This window comes from Apteryx rowi, unplaced genomic scaffold (genome assembly GCF_003343035.1).
Source record: "Apteryx rowi isolate R43461 unplaced genomic scaffold, aptRow1 scaffold_28, whole genome shotgun sequence".
In the NCBI taxonomy this organism is placed as follows: Eukaryota; Metazoa; Chordata; class Aves; order Apterygiformes; family Apterygidae; genus Apteryx; species Apteryx rowi.
Window position 1 is genome coordinate 2,244,847 of NW_020449196.1, and position 17,176 is coordinate 2,262,022.

At 35.9% G+C, this 17,176-nt stretch overlaps 1 protein-coding gene across 10 annotated transcripts in view; it reads right to left on the minus strand.

Moving 5' to 3' along the window:
- Window positions 1-17,176, minus strand: part of FTO (FTO, alpha-ketoglutarate dependent dioxygenase) — a 270,893-nt gene that overhangs the window by 226,632 nt on the left and 27,085 nt on the right. Inside the window, exon 2 of one of the 10 annotated variants that reach the window (XM_026068859.1) lies at window positions 13,527-13,662. The exons of 8 other annotated variants lie outside the window; for them this stretch is intronic. The gene's annotated coding sequence lies outside the window, so the exon portion shown is untranslated. Of the gene's footprint in view, window positions 1-13,511; window positions 13,663-17,176 lie in introns of all 10 variants that reach the window. One more of the 10 variants, XM_026068858.1, reaches the window with a different exon arrangement.

The window sequence follows — 17,176 nt, forward strand, 5'->3', positions numbered from 1 at the left end:
CCTCTCATTTGCGCATCCCCTTCCAGCTGGTACCTGCTGATAAATGGATCAGCTATATTAGGTGTGAAGAAAGAATGTTGAAACTTTGGGGAAAAATGATGATCATGCTTCAAATGGACCTCTAAATTCTTAGTTTTTCTTCATGTACATACGGAGTATATGTGCACATGCATGTAAAAAAATTAAAGGGATTACTTTGGGATCAACATGATGTTTGTGAATCATGAGGAACAAATGAAGACATTGGGCCATTTTTACATGCCATTCTTTGTGTAGTTTCATTGAAAAACAGTCAAATGGAAGCTGAGAAACCAAATTTCTTAATTGAGCAGTATGTAATCAGCTCATCTCCAGAGAATCAGATGACAGAAACCTTAGTGACTGCCAACATAACTGATTCTGTGAGATGTAGCAAAAATAACTCTGTACAGCTAAGTCCCAAGAAATCAAGTAGGCATCAGATATAAAATACTAAGCATCAGGCCTTTAATATAGAGAAGATTCAATAAAGATTAAAAACAGAAAAACACAGATCATAGCAATGGTTAGTGTTGAAATAAGGATACATTTGGCATTGCTATCTGCAGAAGTCTCATATTTTAAGGACACTACGATATTACAGGGGTTCCCTAACTTGAATTCAGGTCCACTATCAGAACATAGGGCACTAGTTCTGTAGACTGACGCTGCACACCACTCTTAGGAGTGGGAAATACAGACCATGGTGCTGCTACTCCCTTAAAGACCCAGGGAAACAGAAAAAAAATGCCACAGCAGTGTGGGAAGCATTACATTTTTGGGATGTAGAACTTCATGAGCTTGATCAGGGTATACTATTACTATCAAAGTAGTGTAGTGGTTCTTAAAGTAACAGCAAGTATGTTGGCCAACAGCCAGAGATTGAACCTCCAGAATTAAAAACAAGGGCTGACACAGTTTGAGATACAGATTCAAAATTTTTGCGACAGGCTTGTAACTTCTGTAGATATAGAGGAAGAACTTGCAAACACATACAGAAGCAGGTCACACTAATACAGTTTTTCAGAAAAATTGCCATTTTATTCAATCTTTACCTAACTACACAGACAGCTATATAAACTTTTCAAGATACAATAAAAAGGAGAGGCTTTGACTCCTTCGTACAACATTTATCTCTTCTTAAATGCAGGGAACATCTTTGAAGTTAAAAAAAAAGAAATACAGCAAAGATGCTAAGAATAAGTGCTTTCTTCACAGAACAAACTATTCAGAAGAAGAGATAGGTTTTTTCCCCCGATGTATTTGCACCTTACTTCACAAGATGGGACCTTCGGTTTCTACAGTAATAGTTTAAAAGCACTAAATTTATGCAGTTAACTGTAGCAGAAGTTTGCAGGAAGGTATGCACCGTAATAAGTAGACATCTGGATTTGTGGCATGAAAGAACAAATGATTTGAAGTCACTATGAGGAATGCAATCAGCTCTGACTTTCACAACTCCACTTTGGAGACGCACTCTACCAACCAGTGTGAAAAAAACGACTGGCTAAAGGAAGAGGCAATAGCCATATTCCTTTGGGAAATCTAGCCTTGTTAACCTTTTGTACCCAAAAGACAGAAACCAAGATTGAATTTGCAACTTTTGTTGCGGGTGTGGCTGATTATGCACATTTATCAGCTTACATACTTCACATTGAAGGTACTAAAGCTGATTCTATGGATTCTCATCTTATCTAGGCACATACTATTACTTACTGTCAGAACCACCATTAAGATCAAAGATGCAATGAATTTTCTTGTGTTTTTTCATCATTCACAGAATACACCGGGCCTTGCAGCAATTCTGGTCTATATATGTTTTGATAGGTAATGATTGAAGTATCCCGTGTGTAATAAGGGTACTTAAAAAGGAAAAAATGAATTCTAAACGTTAAAACATCACCCAGAAAAAAAACAGCAGTGAAAACTAAAGTGAAAATAAAACAGATGCTTGGAAAAAAAAAAACAAAAACACCCAGGTATTTCCATAAGTACCCAAGTTTAGTATCAAGTGTGGTTTCCAAACTCCCCTTGATAACAATGCTAAAGATAGTGTTAATGTAGAAACAGCAGGTGCTAAGTGCAAAGGCTTGTGCCCAAGCAATTGGCTACAAGGAAGATCAATAAGCAGCTAGAGCATTAAATTTCACATACTGTAACTGTCATGCCTACTACATAGTACTTGAACATCTTCGTAGGCCATTACAAAATTGTCAGCTCTTGATATTTTTACAGAACTAAATTATTTTCCATAGATTTTATTAGCACTATAAGTACTATAAAAGCAGTAGCACTTACAAATGTAGCGAAATGTGAAGACTGTTACAGCCTTCAGAGACAGCATATTTGATTATTTAACTGGATTTTTCACTCTGTAATGGAAAGACAGGAAGAGGGTTGAAAGCCTTAAAGATAAAAGCAAATGTATTCCAGGAACACTTGTGTGTTAGTTACATTTCACCAAATACAGAGCCAGCGTATTTTAAAGGAGGTACTCATGATTCTTGAGAGTATATGCCACAATTAACAGCATCACTGCAGACAGAGTACATGGAAGGAAGGGGTACACTAGGTCCCCTGGGGTTCAGCCACAGAAGCAGAGCTCTGCCGCCTTTTCCCTTCAATCTTTGTGATGTGTCCTTTTTCAAGGACAACTGCTTTCTCTTTTACAGACACAGATTTTCCTTTAAATGTTTCTCTCACTAGAGGAGCCTTTGAGCAAAAGCTTTGTGCAATTCCCTCTCCTCTCCCCCAGAAAATTTAAAGGAAACCATCACTGATTTATGATCATGGTTACAACAAATTTGGTGTCATACAAATTGTCAACATCATTTCCAAAACAGCACGGCCAATGAGATGTTACTTTTGAAGCTACACAGGACTACACTGTTAAGTTATGTCATTTCTTAAAAACACTTTAAGGAGATAAAGAAAATGCAGATCATTTTATGTAGATAAATTTAATGTAAATATCAATATTTATGCAGGATTATTTGATTGCACAGAGGGCAATTTGTAATGTTTAATACATCTATATAAGTAACCTGTGCAATAAATGCACACACATACTGGTGTACTCATGAGAAAAGAACTTTCAGTTTCTGCATAAACTACACACCATTGTTCAAATGGTGACTGTAACACTCACCTAGAAAACCTGTAAGTTGCAGTTGTTGCCCCTGCTTCAAAATAAGACAACTTGAAACACTTGAGTTCTGGTGTCCAAGATCAAGAAGGATATTGCTATACTGGGTTTGTGAGAAGAACAGGGTTTATTCTTGCAACAAGAACAACTTAAAAACTTGGGGGGCGAGGGGTACACCACGTAGTTAAAGATTCAAACATAGTTAACTTTGTTTAGTTTGAAGGTCTTGCTTTGTTCACAGCCTCTGGAATAAGCCACATGAGGAACACAAAGCTAACGCTTAAAGTTACGTTAGCAGACAACGATTAGCAAAACCCCGTGTCTGAAAGTTAAAGTTAGGCAAGTTCAGACCAGAAACGGGGATCACAATTTAAAAGAAAGGATAATTTACCATTGGAACAGATCAGCACTGAGTGAGATGAATTCTCCCTCATGGGAATTCTTTTTTAAATCAGCTTTGGATGTTTTAAATGATATGTTTTAGTTCAGTGGTTCCCAAAATGTTTAGACCAACTGACTGCAATGAATCATCCATATTTTCCTAAGAACTCCTGCACATGCAGCCTAACGAAATAAACTGGAGGCAGGAAAGACACACTGACTGAGAATTTCATGCAACTTATTCCTCAGCTTGGTTTTGAGCATCACTTTGCCAATTGCTTGTGGTCTGTGAATCAGGAGACACTGGTCTACTTCAGACAGAATATGCTTCATTTAAGTCCTAAAGTTGGTGTTAAGAGTTCTCTGCTGTCTCATAACAGCCAAACTTGGCCAAGGTCTGTCAGGGTCTGTATTTCACAGTATTTGGAACACTTACACTACTATCATAAGGCTAATACAAACTATAGTTAATGGAAGGATTCTTCAATTTCTTGTATTCACATTTTATTCTTACACTGTCTTTGTATAGCTTAAAGAATAAGCTCAGGGTGCACTAAGATGTAAAATGTACCAGAGCGCTGATCTACTACGGAAGAAGTAGATCTATTAAGCCATCTGCTTTGTGCCAAACCAAGACACATTTCATAATGCAAATCCATCAGTCAGCAATCTGCTTCAGAATATCTTTGTTGAGCTAGTTAAAAAACTGTTATTTTTTCAAATAATGCTGTGTTACTAGTCACAATTAAAACAGTTCTAACTCTTGCAAAGACTAATACTTAATTTCCAGTTTTCCGGAAAACATTACATTACTTGCACATACAGAGCTCATATCTTGTTAACTTTTTCCATCACTTACAATGATGAGGTGTAATTGTGCAGAGCGAAAGCTCTACTCAGTTAAAATTGCCATGCAAAAGAGTTATTTCTTAAGTCATCCGTGCCCATCTGTTTAGGGAAGCTTTTTTCTTTCCCCTTTTCCCCATACACTAATATTCCTTATAGGCCTAAGAATCTAGATAGTCCTGCTGTTACCACTGTCTGTACTTTGTGAATAAAAGTAGCACAGCAGTGACAAGTCTTTTTAAAAATCATCTCTTCCATCCTCCATACTATTTTCTCAAATACAGTCTGGATTTCCAAAGGTTAGAAAGGCAGAGGCTGGCAGAGAGAATGTAATTCCAGGCTTCTCCCAATTCTCCTTTGTCTTATTTGCTCCCTTCTGCTGAAAAAATTAAATTTATACTACTGCATATTTTAAAAGCCAAATTTAATAAACAAGCAATTATTACAAATAGTACTAACTCGTTCAAGAGTAGTTTGGATTTGTTCTCCAAGCAAAGAAAGAAGAGAGGCAGCATACTGATTTGTCAGGGGTACTGAAACTGTAACAGCTGATAGGAAAATACCCACACATTCAACTGTGTGTGGTAGTATCCAAAATTGGATAAAACCATTAAATGACCTACTAAACAAAAAAAAAAGGACCAAAATGCTTGCGAGTATATATTTTTAAGTAAATAATTGTACATATTATATAAGAACATAGCTCCCACCACCACCACCAAGTGAATTAACACAAGCAAAGGAATAGGGATGGCAAGGAGAGGTAAGAAACTTTTATAATGGATCCACTAAAGAAATTCAAATATGGGGGTACAACCTGACAAAGAAGGACTGTTCTGTAAATTTTATTTTTATTATTATTTTTTTATTAAAAGGGCACACAGACAAGCCTCTGCCCAAGTGAAAAGATTCTGGACACCTTAACATTCTAAACTCTCTTGGGTTTTTTAAGACCATACATCAAAGATGAGAATACATAAATTCCACTTCCCCTCAGAATGTCTACAAGGACTCGAGTCAACTGTTTTATAATTTTATACAGTGGTTTTATAGGTAGGGATACTCTTAACCTGAAACTCAAAAAAAACCTAGGCCATCTTTTTTGACATATAGTATGCACATTTGTTTTAAAGCCAGCTGAGTGACAGCAGCTCAGATGCATTAATAAGAGAGGCTGAGGGCAAGGAACTGACATTAAGAGAAAGCTGCCACAGCCACCTTTGTTCTTATTTGCTGGCTTAACATGCAGTATTACCTCTCCTTCTACAAATGGAATTGCTTCAGTGGTAACGAGATTTCAAAAAAGGGCTACCTGAAAAAAGAACGAACAATGTAGCATACAAAAAATGTACTGGAAGGCAGGATTTTATAATTAAATATTTCAGACAGCAGCAGCAATTAATGACCCACATTTTACACTACATATGCTGGGATTCCCATCTAAACTAGAAACAAAGTTTTTACAGTCTAGAAACTGTTTGAGGCACTAGGTGAAATGGTTTGATGGTCTCAATGCAGTGCTCAGCTTCTATATGACAAATGCCTCGAATCATTGTAATTTGAATTAATTCATTACATAGGAATTTTATTAGATTTTCACTTTGGAGTTTAACGAAAAAGGACCACCTTTTATAGTAATTCACGAAACCCTTAACTCTAGCTGCCCCTGTCACTGCCTTTGGAAAGAAACAGGGATTCCTACCACTGCATTTATTCAAGGACCTTTCCTTTTTAAGTGCATCAGAACAATTCTTAATATACTCACTTATTTCTAGCTAGTAAAAGTGCAAGAAAAAACAAAGATGTTTAACTCTGGATTCCTATCTCTATTTTCATAATAGGCAGAATGCTTGAACATCTTAACAGCAAAAAGTTCACCTTTAACATGAGAATTGTTCTTGTGAAACAAAGTACAGCAATCTACACAAAACTTCATAAAGCATTACAACAGGCTTCTAAAGTATACACTTGTTTAAAGACAGCATACTCTAAATTTTATAGCTGTTCATTCAATTTCTGTTGTTCTGAAAGTCGACAAGCTGTCTTGTGTTTACAAATTTTTAATAGACTGTTACAAAAAGACTCAAATTCGTTTGCATTACATACCGCAGGGATTAAAGAGAAGTTAATATATATCTATTCAAAGCTATTGTGCAGAAAATAGCTGTGTTGTACAGGGCGTAGGCTTTGACCTGCTTAACTTCATTCACAGAATGCACGATCCATCACGTACAAAAACACAGAGGAAAGCGTGAGGTGTTAGTAAGTACCCCTGTTAGTGAGAAATTCTGCTAATTATTACACCAAATAAGCATAGTCAACAGGCCAGAGCTGTGAGAGGGCATGTTTCAGGGCATTAAATGGCTGCCTTGGATGGAGATGAATATATTACACTGCGGCCTTCAACAATAAAACAATTTTCCTGACACTTAGAAATCCAGGCAGCTCTAGCAGCACAGATGAAGAACTCAAGACTGTACTTGGCATACAACGATGTTTCAGTGCCACCTAGTGACGTGCACTTTAACTTTATTGTCTCTTAAGATTTACAGTACATGAAAAGTTCAAAAGCTAATTCAGCTCAAGTGTGGAACCTACAGAGCACCGAAGAACAGGCTCACTCTTTGCCGAGAGAAGACGGACAAAGAGTCCACGATGAGAAAGACCCCTCCCCTGCCTTGATAGCTAAAAGTCTCACCTGCTTAAAGAGCTGGTAAAATGTTCTACACATTTTTATTACAACCTGCTTTTAGAATCAACAAGAGAAGGGGCTTGCAGAGGAAGATAGAACAGGATATACTAAAACCTGTATTACGCACAAAAAGGTTTAGCTAGCTTGGATATCTCATTTTATTAAATTGGTGTTAAGAAAATATTATTCCATCAACTTAATCTACTCAAAATATTCTGTATTTATATCTTGCTTGAAAATGAGACAAAAATGGAGATTGATGATCATTACTGATCTTGAATCCATACAGTATTATGCAGAACTGATGCCTGAATGAATGTTGAGGTGGAAAAAAAAAAAAAAAAAGGAACGAGTCAAAAAAATACCTATTATATTTGGAACATCTCGCTAAGTCAGGAACTGCATGGCTTTACAGAATTAAAATTTAAATCAGATAGATCCTAAAAAATATTCAAATGCCAAAGTGCTTGAAAATTAAAATAACAAAGTCAGAAAGCGATTGTGCAATGCAACAAGAAGAATTACATTTACAGTATACTTTTTGAAAACATATATTAATCTACAATTATGGGAACATAGACAGTTCCACAAACACAGAAGTCAAAATGACATTTCTTGGTTAATAGAGAAATCTGTATTTGCACTGTTGTTTCCTGTTTCTGTTTTTTTGTTTGTTTGTTTTTAACCTGGAGTGCTTTCACGGCTCAGGAAAGTGTCCTAGAGCCCATACACTACGCATATTGATTCCAAGCTTGTTTGCATTTTCACACTTTGTATTCTTCTGCTGCTGTACTTATTGCCGCTACAATGGAGACGGCAGTCGTTTCTCATTGCCATCATCCTGCAGCGATTCCACTGATTAGTACTGGAGTGAGTTTTTAGGTTGATGCAAACTAACCAAACTTTGCAGTGAAACTCCTAGCCTAAGAAAAATTGTGAAGAGGCCCAAATATAATTTATGCAGAATATAAGTGAATATGAAGGCTGAATAAAAGCACCAATACAAAAACAAATTCACATGCTGACATCATGTTAAAAGCACAGATTGAAAAAGAGATAAAACAAGCCAGTATCATCCCTGACTGATATTAATCTCTGCATGTCGGCAGCTCTTATTTCACAAGATTTCTCAAAAAGCAAGGCTTTCAAAAAATTGGGTTGAGAATGCTTAGGTAGGCCATTTGAAATGGAATTCCTACTTTCTAGTTATTCAAAACCTAAGTGCATTATTATACATACAGCCACAGTAATAAATAATTCTAAAGTCACATTATGAAATACCTCTTTTTTACTGTAGTTGAAAATTTTCAGCTTTCCTCAATAACACATTGCATTTTATATAATACAAAGATACTGAAAGGAAGAAGCTAATGATATCGGACAATGATTATTTTCTGTGCAGTAGCTGCATTATTTCCTAGATAAACATGAGACCAAAGTCTATGAGGAAAACAAATTACTCAAAAAAATTTACAGCCAAAAAAATGAAGTGTTCACACACAAACTACTAGCAGTCAATAAATTTGTTCTTGTTCCAATGAAATCCGTTGGTGTAAATGCCGATGTCCATCAGTTTTTATCTGTCATGCTTTACTTATCTAGGGAACTGTCCACAAATTCTGAGAAAATGTCATCATCAGTAAGCAACAAATTATTTCCTCCGTAGTATCACTGTTCTCTGTCAATGCTGTTTTTTCCACACAGTTTTTTTTTCTCCTCTCTCCAATTTCTTCACCCTTTTTAAAAAATCTTGTAGTAAATTCATATTCATTTTTCTTCTTCAGCGTAATCAACGGCAGTTCCTCTACCCATTACTGATTTTTCCTTCTACACTTCGTCTTTGGGCAATCGTCTAATCCCACAACCTCAACTACCATATTTTCCTCTTCTCATTTAACACAGTTTGTCAACATGTCCTCCTAAATGTCTCCTTTCTGGGCTCCTAATTGCAAAACTTACAGAAGTACTATTTCACCAAGCGATGTGTATAAAATGAGTTAGGCTACCTTAAGATTTCATACTGGAATGACGCCTGTCGCTAATGATAAACATCTTCAAATAATTGTCKTCTTTTATTTTTGACCAGAATATTTTTAAAGCACACAGTGAACAAGACACTATCACACTGCATTAATAAATTGACCAACATCAATTTTCAAAAAAACAAAAACAAAAAACCAAGCACCCCACCCCCCACCCCACATGCTTAGGCGAACTATTTGTACTACGATATCTGGCAATTGTGCTCGCAAGGCCGAGCTCTCTTTTTTTATATTAAAGGAACCTATTATGAAAGTCTTGAAGTTCACTGGCCCATTCAGTACATGCGCACAACTTATTGATGTAAGCTTATATAATGATGAAAAAATTGAAAACTACTTCTGTACCCTGCATCTATCATGAAGTGGATAGCAACATATTAATTCTTTATAATACTAATTTCTTTATGAAACCATCCTCAGCAAAGCTGCTTCCCCTTACTGGCATTGAATTACTACCTCATGTGCCTCGTAACGGCCAATCCAGAATCAACTGGTTATCAGCTTCATTAAACTAAATGAGACTAATACATTTTAGGGTACCTTTTGGAACTTCACACTACAAAACAATGATAAAAAAACTAAATAAAATCCAAAACCCCCAAAAGGTGGTCTTATTACTGCAGGAGGACACTAAATGCCTATTCTGACTGAAATATAACCTATATCACAAAATTTTAAAGCAAAGTTTATGGATTGCTTTTAAAATAATTTCTCAAATTCTGAAGCAGCAAGGAAAAGCATAAAGGGGAGGAATGAAGAATAATGTCTTTTAAATAGCTTTGAAAACATTATACAGGCTGCAAGAGTTGTACCTGGAAAAAAAGTTTTGTCCAATGTTATTTACCTACCCCCAACCGCAGCTCAGTGAAATCAAAACAGGATTATAGCTAGGTCTCACATGTGCTCGGTTCCTAAACCCTACAGGGTCAGGACCTTGTTCTGCTAGAGATGCACAAAGAATCTACTTTATTTATATCTCTGCTTCAAATACAGCTGAAATGATGTGCAAAACACAGAAGATTCTCTTCTCAAGATACAATCCCCACTTTGAGGGTCAGATTAAAATAACAGTCTTGTGGATTAAACCTTCTATTGTATCAGACAGTTGGGTATGCTAAGTAGCTAGATATTGCATACTCCCTTAGAAAACCAACTGGAAAGCTTCACTCAGTGCACGGCATACAGTAACTCTAAGTTTGCAAACCTCTAGTGCACATATACTTCAGATGCTTAATCTATACCCGCCTTAGGACCTAAACCGCTACCATAAAAATCAGTATTGCCCTATTTTAAATAGCAGATAAAACAATGAGACAATCTCATTCCGTACATGTCAGAGAATTCTACTCACGGCTTCTCAAATTACACTTCCAGCTTCAAAGAAACTATCTGTATTTCCTGGAGTACCTTCACAAGGATGACACCTTGGAAAGCTTATATGAGGAGACTGGAGGAAAGAATGCTTGGGTGGAGAAGAATAAACAACACTAACATTAAGGAAACCTGTGTGTTTGTGTGCACATGCGTGGGTTTTTCTTGTTTCTTTTTTCTTTCCTTTTTTTTTTTTTTTAAGAATCTGTCAGATTTTACTACTTTTACAAGAGTATCTCCTTTTTATTTATCAACATTTGTGTTACAAAAATCCAGGATTTAAATGGGAATAACTACTGATCACCATATTAGACGTTTTCATCAAAAAGATCCCAAACTTAGTGTGGAAGTAGCCCTGAGAAATATATGTAGATCTGCCATTCCAAAATGAGTATCTTCTCTGAGGATCTTGAGCTGTACGGGCATCCTGAGACGTGCAGTCTTCCAAAAGCCAGGTATGCTACTTGGTATTTTCCAGATTTCACCCGGAATCAAAGTGCTGCCTAGTTTCCAATTCTTGATATGCTCTGAAGTAAATGAGGAATATTGGGCAAGTTTCAGACAGTGCAATGAGCCACTTGGGCTTCTCTTCAGTTCAGTCCCCATTGGGACCACCTCTGCTCACATTTAGCACCAAGTTATAAACATCCTCGCTCTGTAATCCACATCAATTTTACATCTGCAGAGGACTGCTTCTCGGGACGGCTATAACCTGCAAAACTTTTTACCTCAAATTAAAACTAAGCCAAGAAGAGAATATGTCACATCAACGTCCTGTATCCCTTTCCATATTCCTTTTGTAAAACGTGTCATTCACGCATTTGCAAGAACATGTCATATACTTCATTTTCCTCCTTGCAGTACACCAGCCCTCTCCTCCGCAGGATTTATGTTCCCTCCTTAACAGCTGGAAACAAATATTTTCCCTAATACCTCAAGAAAAGCTTGACTACCCAATACTCAACTGGTCATATGCTTTATTCATTTGATTTTCATACTCATTTATACTATCATGGATGTTGATTACTTACAAACTTTTTTGGATCATTTCAGCATGGACCACCACTTACTAGGAAATAAATTGGTAAGCATCTCTCCAATAAAAATAGAAAGCTGGGAAGAATTCTGAGCAAAGCATAAAAGAGTTTCCAGTACTCACTCCCCCACAATTCTCTTTACCACAAAATATTAAACAAATTCAGTGATCACTTAAAGTTACAAATTCTAAAATTGTGCACTATTTTTCTCTTTTGATATCACAAATGAAATTAGCATGTAAAAAAGTGACAGCATTACTCCATTTTACCTCATTTTCAATATTAGTAATTTGTTTTAATTGCATAACATGACAGATCATTAAATGTAAACATGTTTATCATAGTAAGACAAGCTTCATACAGTATTAAAAAAATTCAGTTTACTGTCACTTTTGTTTTCTTTCCTATACCTGATAGCTGTTTGGAATGCATTAAAAAGCCTAAGAACTTTCAACACAATTCATCTGCTCTCGCTTCACTATAAAATCAAGTTATTACACTATGCTTCTGAAACAGTAATTTCATTTGAAACTATGTGAGAAATCAAGCGACCTATTTTAAGGCAAGCAGTACCAACTATTCTACAATCATAACTGGCAGGTTCTCAGAGAACTAAAACAATGGCACGTAAACAAGGATCATGCACCTCAAGGACTCTGGACACCATAAAAAGGATTTATTCCCATAAAACTGCTCAGTGCTGCATAGGAGAGGAGACAGAAGGACATCCCTTTTTGTTTCCATTATTTCTTTTGAGTATAGCCACACTTTAACTTTCTTTTGGACAACAAACAGCAGTCTCAAGATAGCTCCTATGTTAGGAACTCCAGAGTAAAACTAAAGTAATTCCAAGTAAAGCAGAGTAATTCTGAGCTTCTAGTAACACAGAGGTCAAAAAAGTGTTTTTTGTCTAATATTAAACATTTGATTGATACCCAATTATTAATTCATATTCTCAAACTCAGTAACCATTTTTACATTATAGTAGGTACAGAGCGATATAGGTATACCAGATACATTAGATTATACCAATAGTCTTGACAGTTGTCTTGTATGACAGTAAAGCTTCACAGATTGAAAACTCATATAAAATAGGGAGAATGAAATACAGTAATTTAAGTCCTAAGCAGCTCCTTTGATAATATGCATCTTGCAGAAAAATATTGCTGGTTATTAAAAGAAAGTTGTCCTATAGAAAGGTATACTGAACTGCACTGGTTTTATCCACCTTACTGCAGAGACGGTCTCCTTTCTGCTGTCAAGATGCTTTTGCTATATGTAAATATTTAATGCTATTACCATCATTCACTCAGTGCTCATATTGTCTGATCAAGCATCTATTACTGCCTGTTAGATACACATGAGGATAGCTGTTTTTCATGTCGACTGCTCAGTCGCACAGCGGCCCTGCTTCTCAACGGTTCTTCAAAGTTCAATAATTTATTAAACACTGTGCACAAAGGTCTGTATCATTTGCCAAAATGCCTAACTGTAGAATACACAAAATTACTAAAGTGTCTCTCTGATAAAAAGGTTATTTTTAGAGTAATAACACCACATATTGTTCACAAAGTATTTTTTTTGTTCACAAAGTATTTTAGATGGGCACATGCATGTGCTGAATACATGGCATAGGCTTTAGCTGTTCATACAATACCAAGCCTGTACTCTTATTGAGGGTTCTGGAGGCAATTTAAATTAAGGAAATAAATATTAGTTACAGGTTACCAGAACTCCCACATAAGAAACACAGCTTCTAATAGACATCATTTGAGTGCACTGAGTGCACTTTAGTTAACATAATTCTCTGAAACCAAATCAAAATAAACCTCAGAGGTCAGTTTTACCCCTATTTGTGGTTGCATGCATCACATTATTTTTCCTATTTACCTAAGCTCATAATACTATATGTAATAGCTATATCACATGCTAATATACATAATACAAGATTTTTTAAACAATATTATCACTTGACACACCTTCCAATAAAAYACCTGAGAAATCAGATTTCCAAAATAGTTAAGTCCTGTTGAGACAGATGAGACAAATGGTCAGATTTCTCAAAATATATTCCCAGGATTAAATGGATCTCTTCAAATCAATCTCTCAGTTTGTACGTAATGGTGAAATCTGGGTATGAAATATACAAAACCAAGAATAATATATTATAATCTAAGGTCTTAATATCACCTGCATACAAAACAGCAACAGAATACAGGAGTGGCTGGGTTTGCAAAGCACTTTTTTTGTTTGCTCAGTCATTAAGGCTTAAACAGAGGCAACTAAGCAGGGAAAGCTTATGAAAGTCTCATTCAAAATGACAGGAGAGCTTTTAACAAGGAGATATTTTAAATGTATTGCTGTCATAATTTTAAAGGGATTTTGTTGTTGAAATAAAGGAAAAACAATTAGCCATACAAAATGCAGGATAGTCTGAAACAGGACAGTAATGGTCTGAAATAAGTTTTTCTTTTTTCAAATTTTGGTTTTATTTTAAACAAAAGGGAATCATTAGTCTCTCTTTTATTAGGAAACAGTAAGCATCACAAACAGGCCATCACTGAAAGTGCAAGACAGCACAATTATTCCTTCTATCCCAGTGGACCATCAACCTTTATGAACATATGACAAGAACCAGCTATTCATCAATGAGGCTAGAAAGAAATGAAAACGTTGAATTCAAAAGATCTGCCTTTCAGTTAACATCCTTAATGTAAATTAGGGTTAAATGTGAATTAAATTAATATTTAATCACTTGAAAACTTTCATTTCTTTCTTCTCTTTAAACACTACAACTTAATTATAAAATAATGTAAAACAAGTGTAGATTTAAGAGAATCATTTTGAAGATTTGCATTAATAGTTCAAGACCTATTGACACTGAAGAAAAGAAGGGGAGTCCCAACATTATGTTGCTTTACAGTAACTGTGTGATTCTGTTGCTCGCCYGCAGACAGCGGAGCGCCAAGGCACAGGGGAGGGCTGCGGGAGGGAGGCAGCGAGACGGCAGCACCGAGCGGCACTGGGGGGGACAGCCCCCAGAGGCTGACCTGTGTGCGCAGGCAGGCAGGTAAGGCTGGAGGGCTAAGGGCTGGCGGGCTTAAGAAACCCAACGCTCAAATTACTACAGTTGGGTCTCAATAAGCTTCGCATCTCACCACGACATAAAAACATCACCCCATACAGGGGCATGATGGGGGTATTTAATTATGATGCTGCATCATATACAGAGTATAGTGCAAAAATCTGAGGAAAAAGCATTACCACAGCTCTTCTCCAAAGATTTTACAGTGTTTGTGTAGTCTAGACTGCGGCCAGCTGAAACTTTTCTAATGAAACCCTACACAAAGTAAACCCTATATCCCTTACGGTTTTGCACATAGTGGTTACCATTAAGTAGTCATCATTTACCATCAGTTATCATGCTGCAATATGTGAAAGCTAACAATTACTTTCTATTCTAACATAGAACTTTTTAAATGGCAAAAACCAACATATAAAGGCTCAGATTTTGATTTTTTTTTCCTGTAAAAGATAATTTGACTGTAAATAACTAGTGGCCCATTCCACCATTCTCATCTATACTTACTTTGCACAAATGAAAGACAAGAGTGGGCTTTCATAGTAAGCAAAAGCCACACAGGGTATTTGAATGCTGAAAACCCAAATCCAAGAACTTCTTTCAAATCAGCTTTTGACTACTCTGAGTGAACTCTTTCCCTTCTTCTTCCTCTCTTACCCCAAAAACTTCCTCCTGCACCTGCTAAAATTCTCTCTTTTTTTTTGCTTTTGCTAAAGTTCCCTCTAAATTATAACCTACTTCAAAAATTTGGCTTCTATGAGAAGGTATTTTCTGACAAAAATTCTTTTATTTAATACAGTAAATTCTAATATTAATCTTATCCAACAAACAAATCTGACAGCAATGTCTATCACTAAAGCATAACACACTCAAAAGTTGCACTTTACTAAGATGAACATACCACTAATAAACAGCACTGCTCAATCTGACAAACTGTGCTTCAACTTGATGCAACTGTTGCCTTACAAAAGTTGGACTTTACAGAATATTTATTCTTGGAACAAGCACAGGTGGTCATTTCAGTTTTGCTGCACTGCACAAACCAAAAATAAGACATTTATAAAGTTGTTTTTAGCAAACTGCATCAAAAACGAAATTATCTAGAAAATATTTTGTTCAGTACAAAGGAGCCACTGGTCCGGTGAAACTATGAAGGCTGACTTGATCGTACCATCACAATACTGGTATTTTTTTCAAATCACACTTTCTAGTTATTTAACTTCTTCTAATTGAACTTTATTAACATCTAGTAAAAAAAAGTTGTTTTATTTCCTGTTAAACATCGGGTCCATTTCCTGTTAAATATCGGGTCTTCTCGCATCTTCCTGCAATCACATTATTTGCATGAACTTTGTTGACTGTCCTCTACAGCACAACATTTTTAAACCTGAATCCCAATCAGGCCTACCCTCATTAAAAATATGACCTTTGACCTTCTACAAAACACTGCTAACATAAATTATGTTTTGTTGTAGCCCAAAGGTGATAGAGATGAGAGTAGGATAAACAAAGAATAATACAAAAGCCAGTTGGGTCAGGCTTTCATTACAGCCCTTTCAKAAGCTATTAATCTTGCTTGCAGTCAGTGGGCTGAAAATAATTACTTCTTCTAACCTATGTTGTACTCAAAAGTAGCAGTAAGGACAGGTCATGCAAGACACAAATAATTCTTGGTCCTCATAAAACCACTTTAAATGGTATCAGGTGAACATCATGGCATGTTACTTAAAATCTCACTAATAGGAGAAATCTCAGCAACAGCAATTAGGCAGTATGTTACAACACCCATTTCAGGCACATTTGGCCATAATATACCACACATAGTAGGTAAGAATTAATTATGGCAAATTCAAAGCAATTAAAAATACTTCTTTAGTTTTTAAATTCAAATAGAGAATGCTTTTAGCCAAACTCAGCTTAATTTATCATTCAAATGAGGGTTCAAATTTGAAATGATACAAGAAGAAAAGAACCTCACATATCTTCAGTCTGTTATACAGTGTGCCTTGGTTGCCATCTGACTTGTAAGAAATTGCACTGACCTTTATAACATTAAAAGAAAAAAAGATTCTAATGTTGGTATGTAACATGAGAATCCTGGGAATCATATACAGTTAGAGGGCATCTCAGTAAAGACATTCAACTTGATAATTCAGTGGTAGTTTAGTACTGTCCTGAGAGTAGATAGTGGCTTCAAAATTACATGTTTAGAAAAGTTTGCTACCAACATCAGGCTATTAACAAATTTGTGATGAACTGGATATGCACAAAGAAGTACTTCTCAAAATAAAATGTTTGCTTAAAAAAAATTAATGAGTCTACGTTGCGTGCATAGGGTTCTAGTAGAAAGTGATTTTAAAGAGAGTTCTGCCAATCTAATGGCAATCCAGTGCTTATTCATCCAAAGCAAATAGCTGAAGTGACAATAAAAAAGAAAAAAAGCAGTGATTTTGAGTTGCCTTCATCTAGACATATAAAAAAAATAAAATAAACACTATTCCACATTTAATCACATCAGCACTTTACACATAAACTTCTGGGAAAGACTATTTGTGCAGTACC